At 27.1% G+C, this 16,455-nt stretch overlaps 1 protein-coding gene across 1 annotated transcript in view; it reads right to left on the bottom strand.

Annotated features, from left to right (window-relative positions):
- The window catches only part of LOC126859157 (uncharacterized protein CG3556), a 61,353-nt gene extending 52,953 nt beyond the window's left edge, over nucleotides 1-8,400 (bottom strand). The window contains exon 1 of the mRNA XM_050610190.1: nucleotides 8,254-8,400. The gene's annotated coding sequence lies outside the window, so the exon portion shown is untranslated. The remainder of the gene's footprint in view (nucleotides 1-8,253) is intronic.
- Between the last annotated feature and the right edge of the window lie 8,055 nt (nucleotides 8,401-16,455).

The following is a 16,455-nucleotide window of genomic DNA, read 5'->3' as shown; positions in this document are numbered from 1 at the left end:
TATTGTTATTCTTTATTATTATTAATATTGTTGTTGTTGTTGTTGTTATTATAATCATGTTAAATCAAGTAAAGAATATAATAATAAAATAAATAAAAATAAAAAAGAAAAACAATTTTCTCTCAGATGGCATACTTTGAATTTTATTCTAGCTCTAAATTTTAATCCGACTTTCTTTAACATAAAAAAATACTGCATTAGAAATTAGAATTTTTACATCATCCTTCAATTTCCAAACTAAAGAACATGAGATGTTATGATTCATATAGATCTGTCAATAATGCATACTTGAAAGGATTAAATCCGCGTTATTGAGTTAAAATGACATTAGAGGAGCAACGAAACCTTGGAGCCTAGACGAAGTATATACTTTCGTTGCGCAACTACAACTGCATGTAATAGCATTATACTGAGAAGAAATCGATGCGAAGCGATAACAGCGATAGCAGTACAATATCGCAATGTAATGATTACCTATTCTATATTATTTTTTTATGTTAAAGAAAGTCGGATTAAAATTTAGAGTTAGAATAAAATTCAAAGTATGCCATCTGAGAGAAAATTGTTTTTCTTTTTTATTTTTATTTATTTTATTATTATATTCTTTACTTGATTTAACATGATTATAATAACAACAACAACAACAACAATATTAATAATAATAAAGAATAACAATAATAACAATAGAGGAAAAGATGATATGGCCTCTGCAGATAAATTGACCCCCGTAGCTTTAAGATAGGGGGAGAAAGAGAATGGTCCGATTCGATTTCCTACTATCCGCGGGTTTTTCTACGACTTCTACGTACACACATAGCGTATATTACACACCATTGTTCCCTGAAGAGTCTCGAAATTCGCTTAAAACCGCGGTTAAACTTACAGTCGCTGCTGCCCGTGGACTGTGAAATTGTAAAATGCGATAGCTCTTATTACGGTCGCCACCATGATGATTTAGGATTACACAATTTGGACTTGGCGAAATTCAAGTTTTCTCACTGACCGGAAAAATCTCTTTCTTTTTTAATTTGCGATAAATAGTGGCTACATCGCGCGTGCTGCCTAACAACTGAAAATGTTTCGCGAACACAAAAATGCGTTTCGCGTTTAACGAACTTACGAATGACTAAATGAACGAGAAAGAAATTTCCAATGGCAATAGAAACAATGCCATTATCGTTGGAATAATTGTAAAGTTTTCAAAAAGAAAAAAAAAAAGGAAACAGCCGGAGTTGCGCGAGGTACTTTCGATACAATTGTGAAAAAGTATGTCGATAATTTGCGGCAAACTATGATTTAGAATAATGGTTGTGATAAATACGAGGCCGCAACGATAAATTACCTTCAACATTCAAATACCTTTAAATATACTTTGAATACAAAGAGCTTTTTTATATCTTTTTTTGTAATACTTTTTTTTGTAACTCTCATTATTAAAACAATGTCGGTTACAAATTATGATCTATTAACATGTGCACTTATATATGTGGATATGTTTTGTTATAAAAATAAATGTGATAAATCAACACCAATAATATTCAAATTATGATTTATTACATTCAGCTTTTATGTTTGTAATGCAGATATATTATCCATCAATCAAAAGCATCTTAATTGTATAATAATTACGATCTGTAAAAAATCTACATGTATCAACAAAATTGAATCAGACACACGTAGACGAAAGCCAATAACGACAGCAGATGATCAAAGTTTGGTAGCAACACCGAACGGATTATTGACCGAGTGGTTTTTCAAGTGGTTAAGCTCAACAAAGTGTGCGCCGACGTAATGTATGCGATGTATAATATACATATATCTGTATAAAGAAAGCTTAATGTATCTGAGGAGACGAGAAATTTTTCTCAAAATCAAAATGAGAATAGAATTTTTTTTAGAGATACATTATACTTTAACTTTCTTTGCATGTAACATAATTATAAAAACTAACTATAGCACATAACTATAAAAAATGATACTATAGAAAAAAAAGTGGTGGATATATATTTCGCAATGCACAACATAATATTAGTTATATGCAAAGGAAACCAAAGTATACATACGTAGTATTTATTTTATTATTCTCAAAATTTTTTATTGCAACAAAATATTAATCGCTTTAATTTATTAATCCATTTGTCAGTATATGTAGTATGTATACTCTGGCTTTTTTTGTATATGTATAATTGAAAATACGTTATTTTATCAAAAAAATTAAAAACGAAAAACTTAACTGAATATATATCTCAATATAAATTGTTTGTCAATATACATACTATGTAGTATATATACTTTGGCTTTCTTTCTTCTTGAAAATTATTTTTCAAAGGAAAATTATTTTAAAAATTATTTTTGAAAGAACAATATTAAAATTTTTGTCAGTAATTTTTTGCATACAAGTTAGAATTTTTTTTATGTACTTGGCGTATTTTTTTCAACTTTGGGCCAAGGTTTTTTTTTAGAGGGATAATATTTATTTTTGTATACAAGATATGCTCCAACAGATAAGCTAAATTTTATATAATAAATACAAAAATTAAAAAATATAAAAAAAATGTACATGCCTATACATTAAGATAAGCTCTAACGAGGAAATTTGGAAATTTTGATTTTATTGAAACTGCATACATGCAGAAGGAAGGGAGAGATAAATGGATGAATTCAAAAATTTCGGTTTTCAGAATCTCAGCTTAGAATCGATTGTTTTTAATATATCTTAAAAATTGCTCGAAATTCCAAAAAATATTTTATACAAAAATTTTATTGCGTAGGAACATTTTTCTTTAATCACCGCAATAAAATAAAAAATTAATAAAAATTTTGAAACAACTTTTTTCAATAAATATTTTTTGAAAATTGTATTGATGTGATTAAATAGAGATGTTTTTGAGAAAACTTTTGTATAAAATATTTTTGAATATTTGAAATAATTTTTAACATTTTTGAGACATATCGAGAAAAGCCAACAGCTATTTTACATATAAGAATTGATTTTTTTCTTTAAATTTTTTTGTTTTTAGTATCAACTAAAATTTTTTCAATTTATTTCTATTTTATTTCAATTTATTTATTTATATTTTATATTACTCTCCTTACATGTACATATACAAAGTTTTTTATAAAAATCAGAATTTCTAATTCGCGAAATTATCTTATAAGACGCTCTTTTAAATTAGAATTTTGTCCGCAAATTTGCCAAATACATATATAAAGCGAGTACTAATCAAGACGATAGCTGTTTTTATTATCATCGCATATAATGCTATAATAATATTTACTTTCCCAGAATTTACTCGGAATATTGTAATCAGGCAGTCTGGCATAGTCTTTGTAACTGAACAGTAAAATCCAATCGTTTACAACCTCTCACTCAGTTTTACATTTACACAGTCACAATTGCAGATGACACTTTATAATTGTCCGAATAAATATTCATTTTCTTAGTCACATATATATATATATATATATATATATATATATATATATATATATGTATGTATATATATATATATATATATATATATATGTATATATATATATATATATATATATATATATATGTATATATATGTGCGTGTGCGTGTGCGTGTGCGTGTGCGTGTGCGTGTGCGTCTGTGTATGTGCGTGTGTATATAATTAATTATCAAACATATGTTACATATAATTTTTGTTGATATTATTATTATAATTTCACGCTATTTAAGATTTTAATATTTATGCAATATATTTTCAAAATATATGATGTCAAATTCTTATGATGTTGCCAAAATTGACTGAATATACATATAAAAAATCTAATGTGCTATAAATATTTCAATTTATTTTTAACATAATATACTATACTTTAATATATGAGATAATAAAAAAATATTTGTTTTTACAATTTTTTTGGAATTTATCAAATTGAAAGAAACTGAACAAATCAGCTACACAAAAAGTTAATAAATCTAATACATTTTCAAATTCATGAATTTAACATACATTAATTTAACATACACACAAAGCTTTTTTAGGCTTTTAAAATATAAAATTAATAATTAATTTGTGAGTTAAAGTAAATATTGTTCTGTGAGATTAAAATTTTTATTTTCATGAATTGTATACAATCAATATTTTTATATATAGTCATTATAATTTTTGTGTCACTATAAGCCAATCACCATAAATAAGTTAATTTGATAATATATTTGAAAATAATATTTATGATTCTGAGATTAAATTATATTATACAGAACAAATTTTTACCTTAACTGATAAATTAATTATTAATTTAATATTTTAAAAGATTAAAAATATGGTTTGTGTGTGGACACGCAATGTCAAATTATGAATCGTATTAAATTTATTAACTTTTGAATTGTCTAGGTTCTTCTTAATATTAAAGCGTATTTCTATGATATTGTGTAAAAATTCATGTTAGAAAGCTTTTATCACCTTATCCAAAATACAATCAAGAGACACGGTAGTGTCTCGCGCCAAGTATAGCGAAGCACACTGTGTATCTGTACGCGAGTCGGTCAGTTGCAAATACCTCATAATTACGGTTCTCAGTAACGGCTGGGCCGATCGAGTTTTTAATAGGTTTAATGGATAGCTTGGGTCTTAATTATATAAGAAAAATGTCTTTATTTTTGTTCTACATGATATACGATCAGAGATATTACAATGCAAAGTTCAAAATGTGAAAATTTTGTTTAAGAAACGTCGACGTTATCATCAACCACGGATTTGAAGGACGGAGAATAAATATATATTATAGGCGAGGGGGCTGAAGCCTAAATGAGGAGGGAGATTTTGACTTTCAGCCATTTTGGTCAGCGACATTAGCGCTGCTATCTGTTAGTACTTAACAGAATTAATTGTTTAACTTCTTTGGTAATAAAAACTTTTGAAAATAAAATTGAAAATAATGTTTTATAAATTATTTTTTGCCCCTTAAATAATATTAATTTATTATAAAAATGCCTATAACTATAAATATTTGTATGTTTTTTTCGCAATATAAAAATAACGCGTTTTAAAATTATATTAAAATTATACAAATAATATTTTATAAATTATTTATTGTCCCTTAAATAATATTAATTCATTATAAAAATGTCTATAATTAATATTTGTATCAGTTTTTTTCGCAACATAAAAATAACGCTTTAATAAATTTTAAAATAATACTTTTTACTAAATATATTTTATGACAAGTTAAAAATGTTTGGTCATTCGAATGATTTAATAATTCTATAAATATATTATTCATATTTAAATGGGATAAAACAACGTGCACAACATGATATATATTATATTTATTTGATACAATTTCATTTTTTCCCTTCATATAAAACCTAATAACTTTTTCGGTTTCTTTACATATTTTAATGACGCTTTTAGATGGATATATTAAAGAGCCACGATCTTTTAAATGTATCAATTTTCCTGTTTTATTATTATCAGTTAATGATTGTATGCATATTTCGCAAATTGTAGATTTCATCAAATGTCTGATAATAAAACCTGCTATATAAATTATTATCTCTTGACAATATTCGAACAAATGCATTGTATCATGGATAAATATATAAGAATGATCATGTTCGACTTAATCTTGACTTGTATAAATGTGATAATTAATTTCATAATCAATCATACGACTAGTAGATAATGTGGCGTTTATTACATCTGGCAATTTGAAAGAAATAATACTATTATTATTGACTAGATAGCAGCACTAATGTCGCCGAGCAAGATGGCTGATCTCCCTCTTGCCTTCGCTCTTCGAGTATTATGCTCCGTCCTTCAAGTCTGTGTCATCAACGATGTATATAATATAATTTAAATTAGAACTTTAAGTCAAGTTTTACTACTTTTGACGAAAGATTGTGCTAGTTTTGTTTTGAGTTATATTAGCAACGCTCTGCAGTTAGCGATTGATTGATTGAAAAATTACCATAGTAACCGCATCTAAATTAAAAGCCTACATTTGTGCAAGTCTGAATTGAGTCTGACCATAGTGCGTGTTCCTTTTTATTGGTCGAAAGTTTAGAAAAACATGACAGAACCAATAGAAATTATTAGGGAAAACATAATAATTTAAAAAGAAATAAAATAAAAAAATTACAAACAATTTATATTTATTTAAATAAAAAAATTACGAACAGCTTGTACTTTTTTATAAATTTATATATTTATTTAAATAAGAAAATTACAAACAACTTACGTTTTTTATAAATTCTTAAATTAAAGAATAAAGAAAAATTAACTTAAGTAATAATAATATAACTATATTTAATATAATATTCTAAGATAATAATATACGATATTATAAAAAATATAAACTATATAATAAAAATTAAAACTTTTTAATTTTTTATATTATTTTTTAATATTATTTAATTATAGAATGCATTGCCATTGTATATTGGTTTGGTTATTTGGCTTTTGGTATAGGCAATTTTTATTTTATAATGAAATAAATAGTCTCTAAATAATTTTCAAATCTGATTGATGACAATTGTTAATAACTTGTATAAAAAAATTTTTTTATACAACACAATTGTAATTGCTTTGCACACTCATATATACACTGTTATTATGTTTTTCGAAAACTAATTAAGTGGCCACATTCAATTTTTAAAGATTCTAGTATACAGGAATGAGTGTAATGCAAAGCAATTATAATTGCGTTGTATAAAAAAATATTTCTTATGCAAGTCTCATTAACAATTATCACCAATCAGGTTTGAAAATTATGAGACGATTTATTCGGCGCTGCAAAACTTATGATAATACAAAAATTACTATTATTAATAATATTATTATTTTGATTCCTATTAATAATTTGAAAAACAAAAGTTATAATCTTAATAATTTATTAAATGTTATATTTTCACATTGGTATCAATCACACAATAAATCATGTAAATATTGTACTGGAAATAATTTTATATTGAAAAATGAAATAACGTTAACAAGAAAGATAGTTGTTCTTCATTTACTACTATTTTCATCACAGATAAATTAATGAAAGCACAAAAGTTTAACTTACGATCTGTTTCAACAACTAAAGTATATTACTAGTTGGACAATTTTATAAGACGCTGAATGCTACATTTTATCATGATTCATGTATGATGAAGGTCATTATATAAGTATATGTAGAAAAGGAACATCTAATATTTGGATCAATGTTGATGATGCGCAAATTAAAAAAAGATAGTGATCTAGAGGTGCTAAAGATATATTTATATAATATTTTTACAAAAAATAATTAATAAACAATATATATTGGATATTATTAAATAAAAAATAGTTATATAAAAAATTTTTATTAGAAATAGATTTTTGTAATATCAAACTTGTGATTAATACTTAATAATTGCATTTAATAATTGTATTTCTATAAGTCCCACATAAAAGAATGTCTTGAATGTATCAGCAATTTCGTGAACGCTTCACGATCTGCATTATACATGAACTGTAAAAAATGTACCCTTACGATTCAAAATAGAATTATAGAACTCACATCTTTCTGTCTTATTTATATAATTAATAAAACTACATGAATAACAATTATTCATCAAAAAATTTATAAATATAGATTGTAAATAATAATGTATATTTCTGATACACTATTTGTAATTATTCGTTATTCTTAGATTAAGAATAGATAAGAAATTTGAAAAATCTGGATATTTTTAATAAGCAAAAAGAACTGTCATATTTTGATGAAAAAAAGGAATATCCCGGCATGCCCGGCTCGTAACGCTAAGTTTTTATACCTTACTTTGGTGTAAGTTTGATTAAATTGTTTTTATTTGAATAATAAAAGAAATAAATTTTATAGCATAAATTTTTATTTTTTGGCGCTTTTCTGATATCATTATTTTTGTAGTAAATTTAAATAATTATTTTATATAAAAATATTTTTATTTAAGATGTTTTTATTTAAATATAATATTTTTTCACATAGCGCGTGTATTTGGTGCCTTTTTTATCTTTTTATAAAAAAGTAATTTTTTTAGTGATTATTTTAAACATGAGACATCCATGTTTTATCTCTATTTATTGTCACCCATATGATAATTTATCTAATCCGATTGCCCCGAAGGCAAAACCCGATAATTGAATCGAACACGCAAGGACAAATTACATCGAACGAAGAATTTTCTAGGAGGCTCTCTCCTTTCGAACTCTCTCCTTTTGTGTAAATCCGAGTCTACAGTTTTGATTCTCAAGATTATTTGGAAGTGTCTCACTTACCAAATGTCAATGCCTTGTTTGTAAATCGTCTTTTAGATGAATTTCTTGCTGGATTTCGTGTTACTTGTTCTCTTATCTTCACTATCCCAATAGTGCTGAGCTCCTTATCAAGGCCACTGTCGAAACTGACTCGATGGCGGCGACGACAACAGCGACCACGACGACGACGACAACGATGACAACGGACAACCACCGCCACGATGCGCCTGTCTCGTGAATGCGCAATGCAGACCGAATCCAGGAAACAGCCGCGCCGCGACGTGCGGAGAGAGAGATGTTAGAGAACCGCCCTCTTCTTTATTTTCCACAATGAAAGAGAAACAGCGTTCGGTTACCTCTTGTCAGTCTAACAAACAAAGATATACCCATCAAAAATCCATTTATGCTCACGTAAAGGAATAATATGGTGCAGAGAGAACTCATATTAAATATGTATTAAATTATCATAAAGATATATACAGCGTGTTCGGAATCAATCACATCACTCAAATAGAGCATGTGCAAATAGAGCGAGTTAAAGTGAGTAGGAAAATCTTTTATCATTTTATGATTTTCATAATAATTATTAAAAAATTATAAAAGATCAACCAATTCGCGTGAACATAAGCGCGCAATAAAAAGGGACAACATTGATGTATGGTTGCTAGGAAGCGAAATCTATCGTAACATAATCGTTGCCATTTGTAGAACGGTCCTCTCTAAATTTCGTGGCGCACCAACCGCAAATTTTTAGGTTGTCTTTGGGCCGTTCTTTTTCGCTACACGCTTATACTTACACAAGAATCAATCTTTTTTAATTGATTTCTCAATAATTATTATAAAAATTGCAAAAAGATAAAGGACTTTTTTACTCAGTTTAATTGCTCTATCTGCATACGACAGATAATGCGATTGACTTCAGACACCCTGTATATACAGATATGTATCTCATAATTCGCGGATCAGCTCTCATATAAAGCACGTTAAACTGGATAAGAAAATCCTCTATAGTTTTGTAATTTTTGCGACAATTAATAAGAAATTAATTAAAAAAGATAGACCAATCCCCGTCTTGCACAAGCACGTCTCAAGAAAAGTCGTTCTACGTAACATGATACTAGGCGCGCGGTAAAGTAGTGAGAAAGGTGCTCTACATGTTCGTACATAGCCTTGGTACAGCGTCCCACCCCCCGCTTCGCCGCGTGTCTAGTATCACGTTAAGCCAATCCCACTCACATCGCGAATATTCGCGAGTGCGATTAGGCGTGAGTTTGGCCGATGCCAAATGTAGACTTTCCAGACTACTCGTACTCAGTTACTCTTATACATACTCGTCTTTGTTCGCACTCTGTATTAAGCCGATCCTACGCACATCGTGGTTACTTGTGACAATCGCGAAAAATTCAAAAATTGTCTTAGTTATGAATTCCATTTTAATTTAAATCAGCATTTAAATTCGCGTAGCGGGTTGGTCGGTCATTGCGTCGACGGCTGATCACTCGCAAACATGTATGAATAATCCCGATGATTCCCGAGTAGTCTGGGAGTAACCCCTAGCAGTCCTAAGCAGTCTCAAATTTTCCTTTGACTCGCGACAGTTTACCGACAACCAAGCAGAAAATAGCGAGCACGAGCACGAGTAGCAAAACAGTCCGAGTGCCCAATCCCACACTACTTGCGAATGCCTTCACTCGCGAATATTCGCGATGTGTGTGGGATTGGCTTTACTTAAGACGTCTTTTCTCGTCGCGCGCTTGTGCAAGACGCAGATTGATCTATTTTTTAAAATTATTTTTAAATTTTTTATTAATTGTCGTAAAAATCGCAAAACGATAGAGGCCTTTCCTATCCAATTTAACATGCTTTATATGCACACAAGAGATGATCTGCGAATTATGGGACATGTATATATGTATATGTACACATACAGTGTACATGAATATATACAAGATATCCGGAGTCAATCGCATCACCCGTTGTGTGTAGATAGAGCGAGTTAAACTGATGTGAGTAGAAAAGTCCTTTACGATTGTCGTAATAATTATTGAAAAATTAATTTTAAAAAATTGATAATTTGCGTGGTAAAAATGCGCAATAAAAAGAGACAACCCATTGATGTAGTTGCTAAGACGCAAAAGTTCATCGTTATTTAACTCGTATGTAACCGTTGTCATTTGTAGAGCGCTCCTCTCAAAATTTCGTCACACTTGTAGCGACCGCAAACTTTTGGATTGTCTCTGGGCCATCCTTTCTCACCGCACACTTATATTTACGCGAATTGGTCGATCATTTTTAATTATTTTCTCAATAATTATTACAAAAATCATAAAATGGTAAAGAACTTTCCTATTCAGTTCAGTCAGCTCTATCTGCACACGACGAGTGATACGACCTTGGACATCCTGTATCTGCTGCAATAAATTATAAGAATGCACACGAGCGTTTAATTGTCATCGATATTCACTATCTCTATCCAATATCCCTTAGTTAGTCAGCACTCGGCGTACTTACGCATCCTCTTCGGCGGATATAGTCAATTCTCTCGAGCCATTCTATTTTATCCATTTCCATCCATTTTTCTGATTCATCCTTTCCTTTTTCTTTTTTTTGAAATTGTAATACTAAAAATATACTCTAACCGCTCTTAATCATTTCCCCATTTCTGTGGATTTTCTCTTTACTTACTTGCACCCGTTAAAGTTACAGAATACGCCATTTTTTCTTTTCTATGTTTTGCATTTTTTTTATCTCCCTTTTCTCATCTATTCGCTTTCTGAATCAACTCGGGCATTCCCGATGAATCAACGTTCCTCTCCATTGTCTTGTCAGGATCGTAACTAGCAAGAATCTTTTTTGCGAATGGGAAAGAATTTAAGAATTGATTTCTTTGAAAAATCACGCTTTAAAGTGGCTTACCGGTCGGCATCTTACCTTAATTAAAGGAAATAATGTGGTTTATAGAAAACAATTATTTGATTTACGTTGAATAAAGTTAAAGAGGTCTCGTTACGGGAAAATAGTATTAGTCTTTTCTCCTGCATTTTTAAATAAAAATCTGCTGCCTTTCTTGGATCATTATTCCAACCTAAATTATACAAAACAGGAAAAATCGAAAAAATAATTTTTTAAATATAAACTCGTAAAAATAATTTATTAAATAATTGCAATTGCAGCAACAATTATACAAAGCATTATTTTTAGAGTTTATTGCAGCAATTATATAAAGCATTATTTTTAGAGTTTATACTTAAAAAATTATTTGTGATAATTATATCATAAAATTGTTTTATCACATAATTATACTAAGTCTTTAATAAAAATATTTTGCTACTGCTATTATATTTTTCGTTATTATTTTGTCATCTCTAAAAATGAAATTAACTGCACAGCACTATATAGAATGAATACAAATGAACAACGTTCGTTTTGCGGTGTAAAAATCATTCTACATTAGTCGCAAGCAGTTAATCGCATGAACGCAAGCAGCGCAACTTCCAGTCATATTAAACGTAGCGCTGCTTGCGTTCATTGCGATTAGCTGCTTGCGACTAATGTAGAACGACCTTATAGCGCTGAATTATTAAAATTGAAATTGTATCTACATGCGGCGAAACGCGTTATCGACGATGGATTGCATATTTAACGAGTGAGTGATAATAAATAGTCCATAATAAATCATTTATTTTTCTAAATAATACCTCAATATTTATCAAAATATTTTTTCGAGTTTATATGTTACAAATATAATTATATATATAACAATAATCTAAATATATCTAATAGTAAGCAATATTAAGAAATAAAATTTATCTAACATTACATTATCAGATAACGTTATGATTTTGTGCAGAATTAAATAATTTTTTAATAAGCTTAATTTTTAATAGATACACAAAATTTTTTTAAAGTAATGAAAAATTGATATCTATATACTAAAATAAAAATCAAAAAATTCTAATTTTAATAAAAACTTTGCACACATATAGAAAGAAGGAGTGAATAAATGGATGATTTTTAGTTAGAAATTTTCAGTTAGTGTTTAAAAATGAAGAGATAACTAACCATTATACATATAGAGAATTGGCTCTTTTCTCAAAAATTATATCTTGAAAATTATTCGAGAATTCAAAAAATATTTTATACAAAAGTTTTATCATAGCAATACCTTTATTTTATCGCAGAAATAAAATTTTTTTTCAACCAAAACAACTTTTTTTAACAAATATTTTTTAAAAATTATATTAGTGTGATTAAATAGAGATTTTTACGACAAAATTTTTCTATAAAATATTTTTAATATCTCAAATAGTTTTTGAAATATATCGAGAAAAGCCGAAGGAGTTAAATTATGTATAAGAAGTGATTTTATTCTTTAGAATTGGTTTTAGCATCAATTAAAAATTACAAGTGATATTATATCCATAAATAATATATCTTAATATCATAATTTCAAAATATTTTATATATTGCAAATAAAATTGTCTAATAATATGATATAACTAATAGTAAATAATATAATAATAACAATATATAGACTTAAAATAATAGACTTAACAATAGAGATTTAGAATACTAGAACAATTAAGTGGGAAAACTGACAAATAAAAGCTAACGCGCGGGTATTGATGCGTAAACTTATTATTAAATTTTTGTAATAAATGTATTTTTATAAAATATACGTTTCAAACCATTTTTTTCGTCCATTTTCTGTATAGATATAAATATACAAAGATTACATTTGTGTTTTATAATTTGATATATACAGTATACTTGTTGTTAAATTAAAATTGATAATCAAAAAGGAAGACTCCCAAAAAGCCGCGTAAAATCTGTACAAAATAGTAGGCAACATCTAGACGTCATCTCCATATGTATATCCGTCAATATAGAGTATAATGTGAGTTTTAAAATACCAATGTAATCTTTATATATTTATATTTATGCTAAAGATGAACCAAAAAATAGCCCACAACATTTTTAATACACATTTAATACAAAAATTTAACAAAAATAAGTTTGTGCACCTTATTGGTTATTTGCAAGTTTTCTCATTTAATAGTTAAATAATATCAAGAAAAAAAAATTTGCCAAACTTTATATTGTCGAATAATGTTATAATTTTGTGTATGTAAAAAATTAAATAACTTTTTAAAAAACAAAATATAATACTTTTAGAGTAACCACATGACAAAATGTATATACATCATAGACATAAAAAATATAGAGACCGAGCATAAACTTCTGGGATAGACGAGAGGAGTGAAGTCACTGCGGGAGATAAATTGTGCCTAAATTTGATTGGCGCGTTATATCGCATAAGTTCACGTCAATGATACTCGTGTTGGCGGCTGTCATAATTTCACAGGTATTTGGACATTATTTGTCTATATGTTAAAGAAATTTGTCAAAAATAAAGTATCTAAATAGAAAATATATATTTATATATTTGTAAATATATTTGTAAATATAATTTAACAACTTTAAAATGCATATATAAAATATACATAATAAAATATACTAAAATTAAATATTATATTTGCTATGAATTAAAGATAAAATATAATAATTATATTATAATTACATTATATTATATTATTATTTAATATTTAATAACATTCAATATTTATAATAAATATTAATAATTTTATCGATTTATTTGATACATTATATTAATAAATATTTAACAATACAAAATATAAAACAATAATAGAACATATAATAAAATAAGATACAACACATATAATACAATATATATTCTTCATTCAAACATATGAGTTTATTGAAAAATTGGAGCTGACATTTTTTATCTGTATTATTTAAAGCTATATAATGTAATTTAATTTTTATAATAAGTAATAATAATAATAATAATAACAATAATAATAATAATAAATTTTCTTTAAATAATATAAAATCTAAAAGTCAGCGTCATTTTTAACAAAATTATATTGTTTATATAAGATTAATGAAAAATGTTATATTATATGTATATATTGTATTATATGTGTTGTATTTTATTTTATTATATGTTGTATTAATGAATATTGTATTTATTAATATATTGTGTTATATATGTTGCATTATTAAATTGTATTACATGTATGTGTTGTATTGTTAAATATTATATTTATTAATTTATTAAGTAATATAGTGTATTAAATAAATCAATAAAATTAACGATATTTATTATAAATGTTGAATGTTATTATTAAAATATTAAATAATATACATTAAATATTAAATAATAATATCAAATATTATAATTATATAATTATAATATAATTATTATTATATAATTATAATATAAATATTATTCTATATTTTTAATTCTACATGTTCGGAATGACGCGAGACGTAGAGCGCGTCAATACACGGAACACGCACAAGAAAGACAGAACACGGAAAAAAAATCACGCACGTATAATTACAAAAAATACCTTTAATTATAATAAATAATTATCACAATTAATTTACACAGTTTAATTAGTTAAGCAAAGCATAGTCCGAAAAGAAAAAGCGGTTGTCGTAAGCGGTTTTAGAATAGAGAAAAGCGGTCGTATAATGCGGTGTATGAATTTGCGGTGTAACTATGCGGTGTAACTGCGCGTAAGAAGCGAGTGCGCCCGCTCTTCGAGAGCGGTCCCTTTTATAATATATCTTTTGTCGCCCGCTGCTAATAATTTCAATCGGTTTAAAATCGGTTGAAAAGGAGCCGAATTTTATTGGCTGCCACACGAAGTGCTGGCAAAAATTAGCGCGCACGATAAGCCGGTGGCCTTTACGTCAGTGTATATGTCATGGCATCGCGCGTGCCGTTTGTCTTATTGTGCGACTGTCGAAGTTGTTTGCGCGGTTTGTTATTAAACTTGTTTGCAACATGGAGTTTGTTAGCGGTAGAAGAAGTTAAGAGATAATAATATTTGTCACAATTTGACTATTTTTCGACTTTGAAAAGATATAAGAAATAAATAATACGAGATGTTAATCGAATAAAATATAATTATTTTAAGCTCATGTCGCAAATCTTTCTTATAAATTAAAATGAATTGTTTAATGAATTTGTTTGAGCGTGATCTCAAACACTACACAAATATATTTAATATATTATTTTGTTGTGTACATTTCATATATACATTTTAAAATTGTTTAAAAAAAAATATATTATATATATTTTTTTTTAAATAAATAAATATATATTTTATATTTTGTATACATATTTTTAAAATAAATAAATATATATTTTATATTTTGTATATTATATTATAAATATATAATATATTAATATATTTATATATTTATATATCTTATTTCTAACAAATTTCTTTAATATACAGACAAATACGCGTGATAGTTTGACAGCCACCAACACGAGTATCATTGTCGTGAATTTATGAGATATAACAGCCAATCGAATTTAGGCACAATTTATCTCGTCGCATCGTCCCGCAGTGGCTTCCCCTCCTGCAATGATATGCTCGGTCCCTATATTTCTATGTCTATGATATACATGGATGAAATTAACATAAAAATCAGCAGGCCGATTCTCTTCTGTAACGTACGAAATGCATTAACCTAAATCTAAAGTCTTTACAACAGAATAACGTTGACTTATGGCTGGGAAGGATGTAAGAAAGTCCGAAACCGAAAATGAAGCTGAAGTTGAGTCCGAGACGCGGCAAAGGTTATATTTTCCGTATATAATTTTCGTGCATAAAATTTCTGAAATCTATTACAAATTTCCCTGAAAATAGTTACTGGTTTAACCTATCTCCTTTTTTTTCAGAGATATTTTAATACTTTTATAATAAGATTTTTACAAAATGGTAATTGAATAATAAAAGAGAAAGAGAAAGACATTTTATACAAATAGAAACTTTTTTCCTTTATTTATATACATATCTTGGTTTTTTTTCTAAAGTGAAATGTAAAAAACAATTTTTATATATTTTATTTTAAATTTAATATTTCCGTCAGTATAAGAAAAAGAAGATTAATACATTTAATCAGGAAGAAAATAAAATTTAGATGAAAAAAGCTTTTTAAAACTGTAAGATAGCGTAACTTATTGTTAGTTATGTTCGCAGAATATAATTTTGCACACATTATGAAAAATAATTTAGAAAAATGCTTAAGAACTTATATAATTTTAAATCTACAGAAGAAAGTAACTTTGAGAAATAAAACTTCTGCAGACTTGAAACTCCCTTACTGCAATTAACCTAT

This window comes from Cataglyphis hispanica, chromosome 2, assembly GCF_021464435.1.
Source record: "Cataglyphis hispanica isolate Lineage 1 chromosome 2, ULB_Chis1_1.0, whole genome shotgun sequence".
In the NCBI taxonomy this organism is placed as follows: domain Eukaryota; kingdom Metazoa; phylum Arthropoda; class Insecta; order Hymenoptera; family Formicidae; genus Cataglyphis; species Cataglyphis hispanica.
This window is presented reverse-complemented; position numbering and strand designations above follow the sequence as displayed.